Genomic DNA, 17,386 nt, shown 5'->3' on the forward strand with positions numbered 1-17,386 from the left:
TATATATATATTTGACTGCTTTCAAATCTGTTTCATTGGTAAACCAGAAAAAGACTGTTTCAGATCACAAGAGTTTTTGTTTATTCCCTTATGTTCTTTGATAAGTAAACAAAGTTATGTTGGTCGATATGAATCATTGTTGTCTTCTCTCTGGAGTAATTACACTGTACTTCTTATGACACATCTGCTAGCATTAGACACACAGAACAAAGGCACTACTACACCCAGACTCAAGAAGATTCAGATTTGATAGGCATTTGGGTGGATAGATAAGTGTCACACACACCTTAAAAATCTATGGTCTGAGATTTTCCATGCTTTCTAAGGCAGTGATAATCAGTGGTGGAAAGTAATTTTTTTTTATTTAAGTACTGTCTTAAGTAGAATTTTGATATGCTTGCTTTACCAGCATATTTCTATTTTAAGAAACGTTTTACAGTTTTACGGTACTTTGAATGAAAACTATGTTGTATACAAAATATGGGCTAATGTGATAAAGATGATGCAATTTTTTTCAACCTTTCAGATGGTGTTGTATGAGTAGCTACTTTGGAGAGGAAAATAGTGTTTTTAAAAAAAGTTATTATTTTTGTAAGGTTTTATTGAAATGTTGTAATATTACAACTCTGGTTCACTCTGGTAGCATAATTTCCTATAGGCCATTTTTACTCACTGTCAGAATAACCTGGCACATGTCTATATACTTCACTAAAACAACTTATAACCACTGGTTATACTAATAATATGTCTATGATTGTGTCTTCCTGAGGTAATTCTCACTCGGACACAGCATGTTTATGCACAGCATTCCACGTTGGTGCCTCACACCGTCCATCTCTATGCATCGGGTTTCAATTTCATGCTTTACACCATCTGTCCAACATGTGTCGATGCCCGCGTATACGACGTGGATGCCTGGTGCATTTGTGGCACCAAGCGTACGCTGCTTCCGTGACTGTCTTAACGGGCATTCCCATCCAATCCACCCCCGTCTTATTGCCCCGGATCATGCCATTGAAAGTGGCAACATTTAAAAATCCAATAAAAACACTGTCCTTGATGATCCTTCCAACTTCATCTATAATAAAGCACGGAATTTGTCGACATCATTGTAATTATGAGAAATGGAGCGCAGGGACTGCATGAGGGAATGATTTGCCATAATTGCAGCTGCCGTAAATGCATGTTTTATTGCCTTTATAAAGTATTCATGTTCCATGGTTGATGGACTCAACTGCCTGGTTCGGGGACAGCACTGCCAATGTGCTGTGACTGATTGATGTAATAAAACACAGAAAAAGGCCAAATGGAAGATAATTCCGAAAAAGGTTTCCTATAGCTGGGGTAAAACAAGTCTAATAATTTAAAATGGTTGAGTTGGCACTATGACGATCTGCAAAGCCCATCTCCCCATCTTTCGGAAATAAATGATTACATGTTGAATTGCTTTGAGGAATTACCGATTTTTGCAGGCATCGCTCGCCCGGCATCGCGCATGAATCCGGCTCTCTTGGAGTCTCTCTTTGCGAGAACGGGTCTCGACCACAATAGCTGTGGGAGTCACGTACGGAGCTTGCGGCGCTGGTTGACATACAGCCCGGAATGAATCATGCTCCTCAGAGATGAGGGGGAGAAAAAGAAAAGCTGGGCTGTGAAAAAAAAAATTGTGTGTGTGTGTGTGTGTGTGTGTGTGTGTGTGTGTGTGTGTGTGTGTGTGTGTGTGTGTGTGTGTGTGTGTGTGTGTGTGTGTGTGTGTGTGTGTGTGTGTGTGTGTGAGTGTGAGACGCCACTCACCCCTGTGTAACGATGGCCATGTCAAATCTGCTCACCGCTCTTCTTAACACCCAAGATCTAATTTGTATAATTAAGATTGTTAAAAGAAACAATTTTGTGGAATATCACCTCACTGTGATTATCATTGGCATTTCCGTCTGACAAAAAAATCTAAAAGTGTGACGTGCGTTTCAAATCCAGCCATTTGGGGGCCATCCTTTCTCCACTGGAAACTCATAATTATGTAAAAATAAAATAAAAAAAGAGAGACTTTATTATGCTCCTCAGGCAGGGCTGCATAGTATTGTCTGAACCCCCTCATTATTTTACAGAGGAGTGTACTCTCGCTGAAGCACTATAGTGTCAGTGGGTTTAGAGTGGAGAGATACACAGAGTAGTAGGGTGTGGGGATGGTATAATAGATAGATTCCATCTATTCTCTTCCAGCCGTAATGGGACAGCTCGCTACCCTTAAAGGGAAACGCAGGGCCTTATTGAGCCTATTTTGCTCATATCTCTATATCATGTCTCTACTTTGAGACCCAAACCTACAATGATGTTAATTTCACACATTGAGTAGAGAATAATGCATGTTATTAAATGTCCTAGTATTACCTTCCTCTGCTTTAAAGTGTAGTTTATAAACACATGAAATATCCCCATTGACATCGCATAGCCATAGGCGGCGTGTCAACCGGACATTAGGGTAGGCTCTATAGCGCGGAACGCAATTTTTTTCCCCTTTTTTGTCAATACACACACCCACTAGGCTATGCGAGGCGAGCCCCACTCATTTAATATATACTAGTGCAAATTAAGTGTTCAAATGAAGGCATCCATAATAGATTAACCATTGTCTTACCTTAATGCAGCTAAATGCGAAGTTTCGTCTTGGCATCAATGATCTTTTCTGCTTTAACTTTGTCTGTGAGATCACTTTCAATGTGAAGCAGACTGGCGCATTGTTGTTATTAGACAGTTTTGGATGTGATGTGCCTCATTGCTGAGAAAGACCGTTCACAACTTGAATCACAAGTTGCAGTGCTGACAGCAATGAGGGGAAAGTTTTTCGTAATTTAGATCTCATCATGCTTTGAAAACAATGTACATACAGTAGCTCTAAAAAGTTTCCACGATTTGATGAACTCGGACTCTCATCATGTCCTCTTAGAGCAAGCCCTTGTTTGCCAAGATAAAACAACATACAGCCTCAGGTGATCGGTAGTTATGTCCAAGGGCAGCCCGGTGCAGCTTCTAAATTACTTTGTTTATATGCATTGGAAAAACACTGTATATCCATTTTGCTTTTTGAAATTTGACTCAAAATAGTGTGCTGGTGTTTGCTACAAAGCGATCGGCGGGCTGAAATTCGGAACGCAGATGTTTGCTTTACTCAGCCTGCGGGATCAGAATGATCATGTGTATGATGTGATTGGCTACATTATTTAACCTGAGCCTATGCGTGATTGGTTGATTGATTGATTGAAAACTTTATTAACAGATTGCAGAATGGGTACAATACAGTACAGCTCAATACACACAATTGTTAAGGGGATGCAGACCAGAGAAAGACTTTCATCTTGTTTACATCAGGGTCCCCCATTTTCAATTCATCAGGACATATATGACATGCATGACATACAGATAGACAGTACTGCTACATCTATACATTTATGACATACCAGATGTGCAAATACAGTACTGTTCAGTGGCGGCCCGTACATTCTTCTCCATGGGGGACGCTATACCAAACATTTTGCAAACATGTACCACGCATTGGCGAATATTTAATTAGGTACAACTATCACCATTGCCATCAATCAATATATGATCACAGTCAGTCAAATGCAGCCAATATGCCCTACACAATCAGAGAGAGAGAGAGAGAGAGAGAGAGAGAGAGAGAGAGAGAGAGAGAGAGAGAGAGAGAGAGAGAGAGAGATATCGCAACTCTACCTTGTTGTTAAGTTGGCAGCAGGCAGAAGGGCTTGATAAAGTATATCCACTCCACTGTCCAGACTGTGTTGATGTCCATTGTCCATGCATATCCACACTGCATCCATATATAGCTTGTTGTTAGCCAACAAGTACTGTGTGAGTGAAGAGCTGTGTCTTTGTCCATTTCCGCGTCGAACAGCCTGCAAACTACCTGGCGTTCCTATCGCCATGCTCTAAGACAAACTCTAACCTTAACCAACTTTGAAAGAGTGCCTAAGCTTAACCGTCGAAAGAACTTGCCGTCACGCTCTAAGACAAATAGCTGCATCACAACAACACAACAGCATAGACTAGAGACTATCTACTGTAACTAACGAGAAACTGGCGTTGGCCAATCAGAGAGAGCGTCTCCGCGAAATGCGGCTACGGAAAAAACTGACGTCGGCCAATCAGAGAGCGTCTCTGAGAAATGCGGCTACGGAAATTATAGACGCTGCTGCTTAGACCGCTTCAAAACGCGCCCGTGTTCCATCATAATACATCATATTTCAACGCACATCGCGTTACGCACTGATTGGCTGCGACAGATACAGCGATGAAACAGTGCACGGCGTGCACGCGCACTCAAATCGATATTGCGTCTAGCCCGAGAGAAATACGGCTAGGAGAAATGCGGCTACGGTAACGGAACGTATTCTCTATCAGACAGTGAGTCACTTCCTGTTCAGGAAAACGATTATTTATATTTGATATATTAACGTTATATTGTGCATTGGAAACACAAACATACTAAAAATGAGTAAATATTATTCATTTTAAACATGTTTATATTATTTATAGGGCTATAAAACAAAAAAAATAAAAATCGTATTCTTCTCTCTTTTAACCAGGGTTAACCAGGGGGGGCGGCGCCCGAGCGCCCCTAGTGGCCAGCCGCCACTGGTACTGTTTGTGATACAAAAATAGTCCAGAAAAGAGAGTATACATTTGACGTAAAAACTGTACATTGGAGGAGGTTGGGTAGGTGGGGTGGGGGGGGGGGCTGTACATTGGAGGTGGTTGGGTGGGTGGGGTGGGGGGGTTGGGTAGAAGGGGTGGGTGGGGAACACTGTACAACTGTACAAGCAAAACTTTACATTACTGCCTGTAACTGGAATGTTAAACGCTGCCACCGATTGACACCTTCGTCGTTGACACCTCGGCCAGCGGGCTGCAGCACAAGACACACACAACAGCCAGCATAATATTTTGGGTAGGCATAGCCTAGCCTGGCCTTACATACCCGCCGCCTATGCTCATAGCCATTCTGGTAGAGTTGGGAGGTACATTTTTGGAACCCTATAGTCTTATTCTTTACTTGCCAATGGTGTTGATAGATACACAGCCTGAGACTTGTACCCATTCTTAGGGTGATTCGGTCGGGTGCATCTTCTTTGAAAGCCTGAAACAACGTTCCAGCTTGAACTTTGCATGTGTGAGTTCTTTGTACATATTTGATTGCCTCTTTTTCTGTTTTTTACGCCCCCTCTTCTGAGCAGCTACCACGTTAGTTGAGACACCGGCAGGTCCTTGAGGAGCAACAGGTAAGTCATAACAAGCTTCATTCACAGGTAAGGCCTCTGGGGATAGTGGTGGTGTTTTTGTAGCAACAAACTGATTTGAGGCCTCCATATTTTGTGTGTTGTCCTCTGGTTTCTTTTATTTATCCTCCACTGTCTTCTTTTCATATTTGTCTCTATTTTCGTCAGTCGGGAAACACACTTTATCTGCCCATTCTCCTCTCTTTTTTATAACGCTCTTTTTCCTTCGGGAATATGCTTTGTATCTCTGGGTATTTTCTCATTTCCTCTCTGCATTTCTGTGATCTTATTTTAGATGAATTTGGTGTATGTCTGTGTGAAATTTGATTGTAGGTCCCAGTGAGAATTGCAATCAGTGTGTAGGCCTACTGTGTATTTACACTATCCTATTGTTGCTTTGTTGGTTAAAAAAGAATTTAATAAGCAATTTAAATCAGAATATGTTCCATGTCTGACTATTTCTGAATCTATTCACCATTTCAAGAAATGTTTGGTTACTGGGCTTCTAGCCTTCTACTTATTGTGAATGTGTCTCATTCTCCAAAATGTTTCAAGGAGTTCTCTTGGAAGACTTATCTTGGAACCGACTGAGACAGAATCAATGACAAGTTCACTCTGAGTCCCGAACGTGCTGGTAATTATGTCTTAAGTCGGTCAAACAGTCGCACCTGTGATATGATCTGATATCTGCTTGGAGAATGGCATTATGTCTTAAACTCCAAAGCGTGTTCCCGTTCAGGTAATTTGCATACAAAACCACGCCTCCAGAGCTCCTTATAAGGCAAAGTAATGACGCAGCTGTGTGGAAATGGATGCGGAAGTGCCTTGCGAGTCTTGCGCGACCCATCGAAATGAGATTAGATTAATGTATTGTCATCATATATGCTTGTGGTACACCTGCCGCAGCACGCGCGCACACACTGGGGATGTGCATCTCCATCACTGGGGCCGATGCGATGCGCATCTCGATACGGTGCCAACGATACGATACATTAACGATACATTTGAAGCACCGGGCGATGCGATGCGATACGATTCACCTCTGTTGAGATACGATACGATTCGATACGATTTGATTCAACATAATGCGATTCGGGGCGATACGATGCGATTCAACGCGATGCAAAATAATGATACAATTTTATGGTATGACAGAGGATTTGGTTGTATTCCTTATGCAGCTTATATTATTATTAAAAAATTAATAATCTACTGTAAGACAATTTATATAAAAACTCTTGGGTGCCTATTAAGAATTTTGTACAGTACTGTGTTTTCTATCCACTTTAGCTAAAAACACACACAATGTGAGACAATAATAATCACACACAAAGGGATAATGGCTTATAGCAGACTTAATGATTTTATAATATTTCAGATAATGAAATTAAATGTATATCATCAACTATCCAGTTAGTATTTATATTGTAACGTTTGGCCACTTTAAATCATTGAACGTAGAGAGAGAGAGAGAGAGAGAGAGAGAGAGAGAGAGAGAGAGAGAGAGAGAGAGAGAGAGAGAGAGAGAGAGAGAGAGAGAGAGAGAGAGAGAGAGAGAGAGAGAGAGAAAGAGAGCGCGTTTGAGCGTTCTGATGCTCCGTAGCTAACCACACCATGATGGCATTTTGTCAACAACACAGTTTGATGGAGGAAGGAAGCAATATAAAGAAACAAATTGCCAATAAATGTGAAGTTATCTTTGAACCTGTTGTCAAGCGTCATCAATATACCCCCTGTTGTGAAGGATCAGATTAAACCGAATATATATATTTATTTATGGGTATATATTTAATAGTATTTGTATATCGTTTGATATCCCTTGTATATTCCTTGTACATATACACTGAATATCCCTTTAGTCTACTAACAGCCCATAATAGTTTCATTCTCTCATTGGACAAGAACTTGGCGCCAGCAGCCAAGCCCCTTGGTTCAAGTTCAATCGTGCCGACGAACATGTCGTTACTAGCCCGGTTCCGCGTAGGAATACGTCTGGCGAAATACGAATGGTACTATTTGTTCACAGCGCATATATATATGGCGCAAGTAAAGTAGAACTTTCCTTTTAGTCCCTTAGCCCTTAGTTCTTTACCCTCCAACCTAGTGGCAAGACGTTAAGCCTCACCCACGATACACGTGTGGTGCAGTATGGTCAACTTGGCCTCAGAATGGCATTGAGACATCGTGTGGATTAATAGTTGAATTGTCATAGTTTGGCACTATACCGTCGAGTGGGACGTATTTCTATTAAGTTAATAATAGTCTATTATGTATGGTGCATCGTTCGGTTAGAGTTATACAGTGAGTAGTACCCCCATCGTTTCCTCGCGTTATCTAGAGTCTTAACCAGGCTGGGCAGACCACGTGTGGTGCTTTCATCCGAGGAGTTCTGGGCTAGGACGAGTGGACCTGCACATTGGATTACCTTACCCGGACGACGGCGAGCCCTACACGGCTTGGATTATCTACTTGTTTTGGGTGCTTTGATTTATGCCATGGATAACAGCCAACACTGGTGAGTGTTGGAACTACCCCCCGAGAGGAGTCCAGGTGAGACGGCGCTCTACCCCGAGTGAGGTCGCCTCACGTCTCTTCGTTGTGGACCGGCAGCTACCGTCTACAAGAGGGCCCAACTGTATTCATCTGTGGACCAAGGTTCTGTGGGCACCGTGTTCAGCACTCTGAATTCTCCCAAGAAATCGTTGGCCAGATGGGATATCGCCGGCGGCTCTCCTAACCCCCCCCCCCCCTACTGACTTACAACCAGCAGGACCCCCCTTTAGTATATCCAGCTATAATCATTAAGTACCATCGCTATAGTTCCCTAAAGAACCAGGTTGTATACTTGCTTCCTGCGTAACCAGAGATTGGACATTCAATGTTGATTTGCCTACGAATACTCATTTGCCTTACAAGTGCATTCAAATCATAAATGTCATTAAGTGAACGTTGTATATACCCTTTGCTATATATTAAATATTCGACTTATACATTTGTGTGGACTTGGTTTCATGGTGGGAAAGTGTTCATCATATCTATATCATGTACTGTGTGGCCAGTAGTTAAAGTACATAAAGCGGTAGTGGTTTAATGATACCATACTTATCAATACAGTCAGGGAATTGTACCCCTCAGTTACACCCCCCCTCCCCCCCATTTCCTCACTAATGGAACTGGTGTTGCAGAGTCACGTTAGTTAGTTAGATAGTTTAGCGTTAGCTGAGCTAGCCAGCGGCTACTAGTGTTAGCCAGTTGCTCAATTCAATCGACTTCCCTGTTTGTTGATAACTGTGACGCGGCTCTCGCCTTCTGTAGTAGCGAAGCAAAGATAGTATCTGCTGTGTGCACAGTGCAGTGCACTGCTGACAGAAGTGGATGAGAGGAAATTATATGAATGAACAAGAGATGCATCGCGAGTTCAACCTGAATTCTAGCCGATGCGCACTTATTCCACCGGTGCACTCGCATCTTGAAAGTTTATGCCGGTGCACCGATGCGAATCGGTGAATCTTAACATCACTAGCACACACACACACACGCGTGCGCAGTATACTGTAGCCTACGGTGTAATGAATGAACGCAGTATAGGCTTATTATTCCATTTATGCCTACAGCGTAATGAAGGAACGCAGTATAGGCTTATTATTCCATTAATGAATTGTTGCATTAGGATTTAGTAGATACTATATGCTCTTCCCTACGTACAGTATAGGTACAGTCTGTACTTATACTGTACGTAGGGCAGAGGCAGTGTTATGGTTTGTAACCGACCCCAATCGCACAACACAAGACAGGTATGAGAGTAAGCCAAAACAGGGCATTTATTCAATACAAACAAAAAGCGGCACTGTCCCTTTAAGGGAGAACACAAAAACACTGGAAACAAAGAAATAGGGAAAAAAAGTGGCACTGTGCCTTTAAGAGGTGAGCAGGCTAAGGGGCTAAGGCTAAGGGACAGGGCCAGGGCAAAAAGTCAGGGCAGGAACAGGGGCACTGGAGAGGGGGAACAGGGACAGAGGCCCGGGGAGGCGGGCTGGAGACAGGGACAGAGAACAGGGTCAAAGCCTTGGACAGGGCGAGGGCCCGAGCTGCTTACAGGGATGGCAGGGTTCCGACGGCGGAAGCCTGGCACGGAGATCCTCCTCGGAAACTGCCGATGGGCAGGGCAGAACACCGGGGTCCCAGAGGACCGGGGCGAAGAGACGCATCCTCCCGTGGAATAGGAAGCGATGCGCGCCGGCTTGAAGAGACGCATCTTCCCGTGGAATAGGAAGCGATGCGCGCTGGCTTGAAGAGACGCATCCTCCCGTGGAATAGGAAGTGATGCGCACCGGCTTGACGTCTGGAGTAGGAGCGCGCCGGCTTGAAGAGACGCATCCTCCCGTGGAATAGGAATCGATGCGCACCGGCTTGACGTCCGGAGTAGGAGCGGGCCGGCTTGAAGAGACGCATCCTCCCGTGGAATAGGAAGCAATGCGTACCGGCTTGACGTCCGGAGTAGGAGCGCGCCGGCTTGAAGAGACGCATCCTCCCGTGGAATAGGAAGCGATGCGCACCGGCTTGACGTCTGGAGTAGGAGCGCGCCGGCTTGAAGAGACGCATCCTCCCGTGGAATAGGAAGCGATGCGCGCCGACTTGACGTCTGGAGTGGGAACACTGGAAAACCTCCCGTAGGGAATTAGAGAGCGCAGACGGTGTCCCACTCCAGGCAAACGGCGACAGGTGGTGATGGCTGGCACCTCGTCTCACGCCGGAGACGCGGCAGGTGATGGTAACGTCCAGGACTCCATGAACACTGAACACAGATAAGGATACAGAGTCCAGAACAAAGAACCAGCATACAGAACGACCCGACCAGGACTGGAGGGGAGGTCCAGGTATTTAAAGCCCTCTGGGGCGCTAATCATAAACTATGAACAGCTGTGAAAGGTAGTCCAAGGGTGGGGGCTGGAGAAGAGCAGAGGAGAGTAAAACATTGCAAGGGTGGGGGTTGGTGAGGTGAGGAGACAGGGAATTAAAGGTCCAGGGAACAGGCGAAACCTCACAGTACCCCCCCCTCCACGGGAGCCACCGGGCGACCCAAAAAATCAGACAGCGGGGCAGGGGACATGACAAAGCAACAAACAAAAAAAATTGGGCCATGCTAGCAGGGGAAGCTACACCAAAAGTGGGGCTAGCAGAGGGACAGGGTAGCTGCCAGGGCACTGCTAGCTACAGGGCCTATGCTAGCTGTACTGCTACATTAACATAGGGGCTGCGCTAGCTGCCGGAGCAAGGCTAGCAGACAGGGCTGGACCAGCATGAGAGAACAAGCTAGCTGGAAGAACAGTCCTAGCTGTGGGGAACTGACCTTGCTAGCTGAAGGGGCAGTCCTAGCAGTGGGGAACAGGGTAGCTAACAGGGGAGCTAACGAGGCTAACAGGGGAGCTAACAGGGGAGTCAACAGGGGAGTCAACAGGGGAACTAACAGGGGAACTAACAGGGAGCTAGAGGGAATTAGAGGGAACTAAAAAGGGCAAACTCACATACACTAGGTTCCAGTCTTCGACAGTATTACTGGCTTTACTGTATGCCGTTCCGATAATCTTCAGCTTTACGCCACTAATAATATTCCTAATTCAAATGCAGTCACCGTTCGTCTATGTCTTCATTTACCACTCGGGAAAATAGTTTGTTTGTTTAGGCACGTATTCCACTGTCTTGTGTTCTTTACTCACGGCGCCCGGTGTGGCGATAATGTCCCTCCCGTCTGAAGCTCCACTCGTTTCCACTCTGGAGGAAACACCGCAGTCGCCGCTCTGAACTGGTTCCACTGGAGGAAAGGTAAAACACAAAAAGAGCCGTGTATCCTCGCAGCCCTGCGTCCTCTGCTAGCGTCCTCTCGACTCCCGTTTTCGTTATCGGGAAGCAGCAATAGCGCCGGGTGTACCAGCAATATCACCAGTCGGCGTCCTCGGGTTTCTCTTTCCTCCTCTGCTCCGGGTCTCGTCCTTCTGTGTCTCGCCCCGAGGTGACAATACTCGCCTCCCTTTTGAGCCAGTTCGCAGGGTTCCAGGGCACCGCCCCTATGCGCCAGCCTGCCAATCAGCTTCCTCCAACGGCACAGCCTGTAACGCAAGAGAGGGAACGCCCATGGGTAGATCCCACCGCTCCATGAATACACACAGACACACACATACCCCCACCCGCGACATTTGTCTTAGAGCATGGCGATAGAACGCCTGCCCTGATTCCAAACTCTAACCTTAACCAAAAGCTTAACCAGTGATAAACTAGGCGTTAGGTAGTTTGCAGGCTGTTAGACCCGGAAATAGGCGCAGAACTTGCCGTCCCACAATTGGCGCACATGTCACATGACCTGGCCAATCACAGCACAAAACGCGGGAAACACAAATTTGTTGTGCTTCGCGTAGACGTGTACTGTACCCATTCTGCAATCTGTTAATAAAGTTTTCAACCGATCAATCAATCAATCAAACAAAGGTCTGTCCCATTGTATACCAATCAATGGGATATATTGCATGTTGACCTGCATTCTTTCAAATGTATATAATTAATCATTAAAACAGATGTGTAACAAATAAGAAATACAAATTCCACAGAAAGCATTAAATAATAATTATTTTCAATCATTTCACAATAATTGCATAAGTGTTTGAATATCTGAGTAATTAAAGTAATTATACATTTGTCCAAAATAGCTGCCCTGTGATCAGATGAATCCATATTATTAATTTTTCCGACATCAAATGCGTAATTTCTTATCGTACAAATATTGTCATATTTATTTTAATTATGATTAAGTAATTAAACAGTGAATTTTGCAGAATACATTTTACTCAAACTGAGTCCATTTGAGCCCAAGTGAGTAAAATTGTACTGAGTTTGAGTAAAATGTACTCAGTTTGAGTAAAATTTACTCAGCGAAATTTACTGTGTAATTCCAAGGAGGCCTGTAGCGTTAACATGAAGGAATCACTATGAGAACACAGTCTGTCAAGTTAATAACATTTTCAATTAGTCAATCAATCATAAGTGTGCTCCTCAGCACTCTTAAATCTACTCTCAGCCACGCTCAAATCTGATCTTGGGGACTCGCGCTACCAGCCCTAATATGTCTTAAATGGGCAGAAATCTGCCTAAGAGGACATTTTTGGTCGTAAATTCGTTTGGGAATGAGACCCAATGAGCTGATAGGGTTTGACTAAAAAAGGCATAATAATATTTTTGGCTTGGCTAGACTATACTTAAAGAATAAATAGAATTGCATTACAAGAGAATAAAATGAATTTTTTCATTAACGAAAACGAAAGGTTATAACTATAACCTAGTTATATGAGTACTGGCTGAGCCATATTGAGATATATCTTTATCTCCAGTACCTACTGTACTTCATTAACGAAAACAATGCACCCATGCACTTGACCAGGCCCCACCCCAGTGTCCCCCTATAAGACACCGGACATGGTCATACTCGCCCTTCCTCGGGAAAAAGTTTCCATCATAGAAAACCCAACCAAGGGACCTCAGGGCGCGCTAAGAGCGAGACGCTCAGCCAGTACTCATATAACTAGGTTATAGTTATAACCTTTCGTTATATAGCGTACTGGCATCGCGTCTCGCTCTTCGCCATATTGAGATATGGGGCAGAGCAGACGCGAGGCCCGACAAATGTACCCCCTGAGGACCCGCAAGCCCTACCACCAGGGGGCAGCAGTCAACTCCACCAAAGTGCGAAAAAAGAGGGAACCAGAGAACCCTAAAAACGCACAGCACAGGCGGGACCACGTGTGACACATCACCCCGTGGCACACACCCACACACCCCTGCTAACCCACCGAAGGGCGGGACGCAGGGGAAGTCCCAGACCTCAGAACCGCCTGGGAGACAGAACCCCCAGTCATGTCCATGAGGTAAAACCTAACAAGGGGACCCAGGGAGGACCAGGAGGCCGCAGCACAGATGTCCTCCACGAGGCCCCCCCTAACAAGGCGGCAGAGGCCGCCACTCCACGAGTGGAGTGCGCCCTGACACCCCCAGGGGGGCCAGCCCAGCCAACGTGTTTCAAAGGGCAATGCCCCCGCACACACAAAGACTGGATTAGGCCTCAGAGTCGCACCGCTATTGACACGAATAGACAAGCACTCAGGCCGCACCGAGAGAGCACACAGCTCACCCACGCACTTAGCGGAGGTGATGGCCAGCAGGAATGCAGTCTTGAAGACAGCTGTTCCAAAGACGCCTGCTCAAGAGGCTCAAACAGGGCCTCAGACAACCGGCCGAGGACCAGTTGGAGGTCCCAACTCGGAGACAGAGAACGTTCCACCGGCTTAAGATGCCAAGCGCCAAGCAGGAAACGCTTCACAAGAGGGTGGCTGAACAACGTAACGCCCTCAAACCCCACATGACAAGAGGATATAGCCGCAGCATATACCCTCACCGTCAGCGCCGACAGTCTACCCAAAATATACTGAAGGAAGGAAAGGACAGCGTCCAGGGGGCAGGACACCGGGACCAAGCCCCCCACTCTACACCACTGTTGGAAAATACGCCACCTACCCGCGTAAGCCGTGGTAGAAGACGGAGCGCGCGCGTGCCGGATAGCGTTAACCACAGAATAGCCAAGACGCATCCCCACCAAATTCACACTGACAGCAGCCAAGCCCCAGAACAGGAAGGCAGAACAGTTCCGCGTGCCTGAGAGAGGGCCCGCGGTGACCACGGAACAGGCCACGGCGGGGCCACACAGAGCTGAATCAGGGCCGGGGACCAAACAGCTGAGCCCCAGCCCGGCACAACCAGGACCAAGTCCCGCGCTCCCGACGTACCTGCCCCAACAGCTGAGCTATCAGGTCTAAGGGGGGGGGGGAAGTGTACAGAATCCCGGACGGCCACGGAATCGGTCCCAGACCTGCCAGACTATGTCTGGACGTAATCCCCACTCGTCAGGGTGAGGACCGCCCCGGGACATCACACCTGCACCCACATTCACCCTGCCGGGGATGTGGGGAGCCCTCAGGCTGTGCAGATGAAGAAACGCCCATAGCCAGCCGACCGCCGCCCGGTGCAGACGGGGGGAGCGTACTCCTCCCTGTCTGTCGATATGCGATGCTGACGTCGTGTTGTCCGTCCTGACCAAAACACTGTTTGAGGACCAGAAGGACTGCCTTCAATTCCAATACTGACATGGGAACCTTAGCCGCTTCCACTTGCCTCTCACCGGGTCTATTTCCATACTGGAAAACCACCTCTGTATCCTCCTCATGAGGTGAAGAGGAGGCCAAGAGGGACCACGGAATGAGCAGATGCCATCATACCGAGCAGGCGCATCACGGACAGCGCCGTAACTGTCCTAGGACGGAACCTCCCAAGCGTGCCGAGAACACCCACTCGCCGCTGCTCAGAGAGAGATGCCCATATAGACCTTGAGCTTAGAATAAGCCCAAGTACTCCACCCGTTGACTGGGAAGAGGAGTACTCTACTTCCAGTCTACAGCAAAACCCAGGCTAGTGAGGAATTCCACCACCTGCCTGGTATGAGACCTGACCCTGACCGCCAAGGACCAGAACGTCGTCCAGGGCAGAATACACCTCATAACCCCCGACTACGCAGAGGCCCCAGTGCGGTCTCCACGCACTTGGTGAAGATGCGGGGAACCAGAGAATAGCCGAACGGCAGCCTCTGGTACTCATACGCTAAACCCTGCAAAGGAAGCGTAGGTAAGCCCTAGGATGGAAGATCGGGATGCGAATACGCATCCTACAGGTCTATGGAGGAGAACCAGGCCCCCACCTGACAGCGTTCAACAGGTGGGAGACGGTCAAAATGCTGAACCTTCCATGGGACAGGTCCAGCATGGGTCTGACACCCCCCCTCCCGATTTTCTCGGGCACCAGAGAATACCGGGAGGAAACGCCACGCATCGCATCCTCCTTTGGGACCACGACGATGGCTTGCTTCGCCCACAGAGATTGGATCTTGTTGGCCAGAGCTGTCACTGCTGGTGACCCTGACAATAGGGTCTGTACCAAACCTGAAAACGGGTGGGGTTGTGTAAACACAAGTCCCCTCCTCAGCGTTCTCTCCATCCACCTCGACATACGGCACTGCTGTAGCCATATGCGATGATAATCCCAAGCGCACCCGCCGCCACTTGGCGCTGGTCCGCCAGAAACCGTAGATAGGCGGCCCGGTCCCGCCCGCTGTGCATAGCCAACCCTGGACCCGCTAACCGCACGAGCAGAGCGTTCCGTGGAGTCGGGACATCGGACCCTGACACTACCCACCCAAGGGGGGACCCCGACAGAAAGGGCCGGTTTGATACGGGAGAAGCTGACATCATACTAGGTGACAAAAGCTCCCCCACTGAACACCCCTCCAGCATGGACTGCTGAGGAATTGTTCTACAGCTGGACATGCAAGGTGTGAGGTCCCCACACTGCCCGATAGGGTGGGTTCCTACACACCGTAGCCCTGCAGTGATATTACTACCACCCAAATCACGCGCGCCTGCCAGACCACTGCTGGTCTTCCGGGAGTGGAAGGCACTAACGTGATACCCGGCCTGGCGAAGGCGAGGTCGGAGGAACCCGCACTGTTTGCCTCAAGAGGTCTCGAGCCCCCTTGCTGACAACCTTTGTAGTTGACAGACGTAACACCAGGCTCAACCAAAGACAGACGCAGAATGTGTGGCATGGGAGCCGCTTGACAGCACAACATTCTCACGGACAGACCCAGTTTCAGCCATCAAGTGGGTGTCAGCCCCTGTCCCCATGAGACGCGAAACGTGGGGCCATTTGCGCTTCATTGAAGACACGCAACCCGCAACCAAAGGAAACAAATCAGAGCCCTTATCCCGCTTGTGTTGGGGGGGGGAGTGACCGGAGAGCGAGCTGCACACAGCTAGACGGCAACGTTTTTTTAGGACGTGCTCATCTAATGTAGCCGATCCCTCGGCCGCCAAGGCTGTCGGCCTTGCGGTCACCTGTTGACGTTGTGCCCAGGGTACCTCAGGCGGGGGAAACATGGACGCTGGTTGCGGGCCTCGCCACAGCCTCTGGCGAGGCCGTGCTGTGTGAGGCAGTGTGGGGCCTAGGTCAAATACCGCCCGCGCTCCTGCGGAAAGACCAAAGTCCCTCTGCGGAGAGGGGAGCCCTGAGGAGGGAAAAAAATGTCTCACCCCCTCAAAGGGAGACTGATCCAACCAAGATGTCTGTAAACAAGCGTTGACAGCATCCTAGCCCTCCCTGCGGTTATAGCTTGCGGCTGGGTCAAAGCTTATAACGTCAAAACCTTGCGCGATGTTTCGACGTCGGCTGGCCTTCATGGCCCCGCCACCCGACACAATTTTTTACAGAAAAAACAACAATTCGAACAAAGTTACTAGTCGCTGCTAATTCCATACCATGGCGGTATAGGCTTAACAGCCCACCAGCCACCTGCCGGGCCGACTCACCTCATGGCGTCGGCCGGGCGGGGCACCGTTCCAACATGCCAGAGGCAAAGGACTGATGCCACCTGCTTCACAAGCACGGAGCACCAGTGCTGGTTGCAACAAAAACTACTACTAGTGAAGCACTGCCTCACTAGTAGGAATGCAGCAACCTCCACTGTGGTGTGCACCCATGAAGGGGTAAATGAATAAATTAACTAAAACTCCACCAACACACTGCATAATGGGCTAGCCCATACACACAATGTTAAGGGGATGCAGACCAGAGAAACACCAGTCCTGCACACAATTCATAGCTTCACAAAAAGCACACCAGCCCTAGGCCTCAGCCCATCCACTCATGAAAAGGTAAACAAGCCCCGTCAAAACTCCCAACAGTAGACACCGATTGACCATCAGCATGAATGGTTAAGAGGAGGGAAGACCTTTTAAAAAGACAGCCCTCGGCGGGAAATCAAAGGAACAGTAACCCAGCATCGTAGCATTTAGCATTAGCCGCTCGCTCCAGGATAGCCGGGAAAACGACAACGTTTACCCAGATATCCTGCCCCTTGCGCCAATACACAACTCGGTTGTCTCATGGGACAACGAGCAGTATCACTAACGCCAGCATTGATGCCTGGTGGCGCAGGCCCTACCTGG

This window comes from Notolepis coatsorum (assembly GCF_963971535.1).
Source record: "Notolepis coatsorum genome assembly, chromosome: 5".
NCBI classification, from domain to species: domain Eukaryota; kingdom Metazoa; phylum Chordata; class Actinopteri; order Aulopiformes; family Paralepididae; genus Notolepis; species Notolepis coatsorum.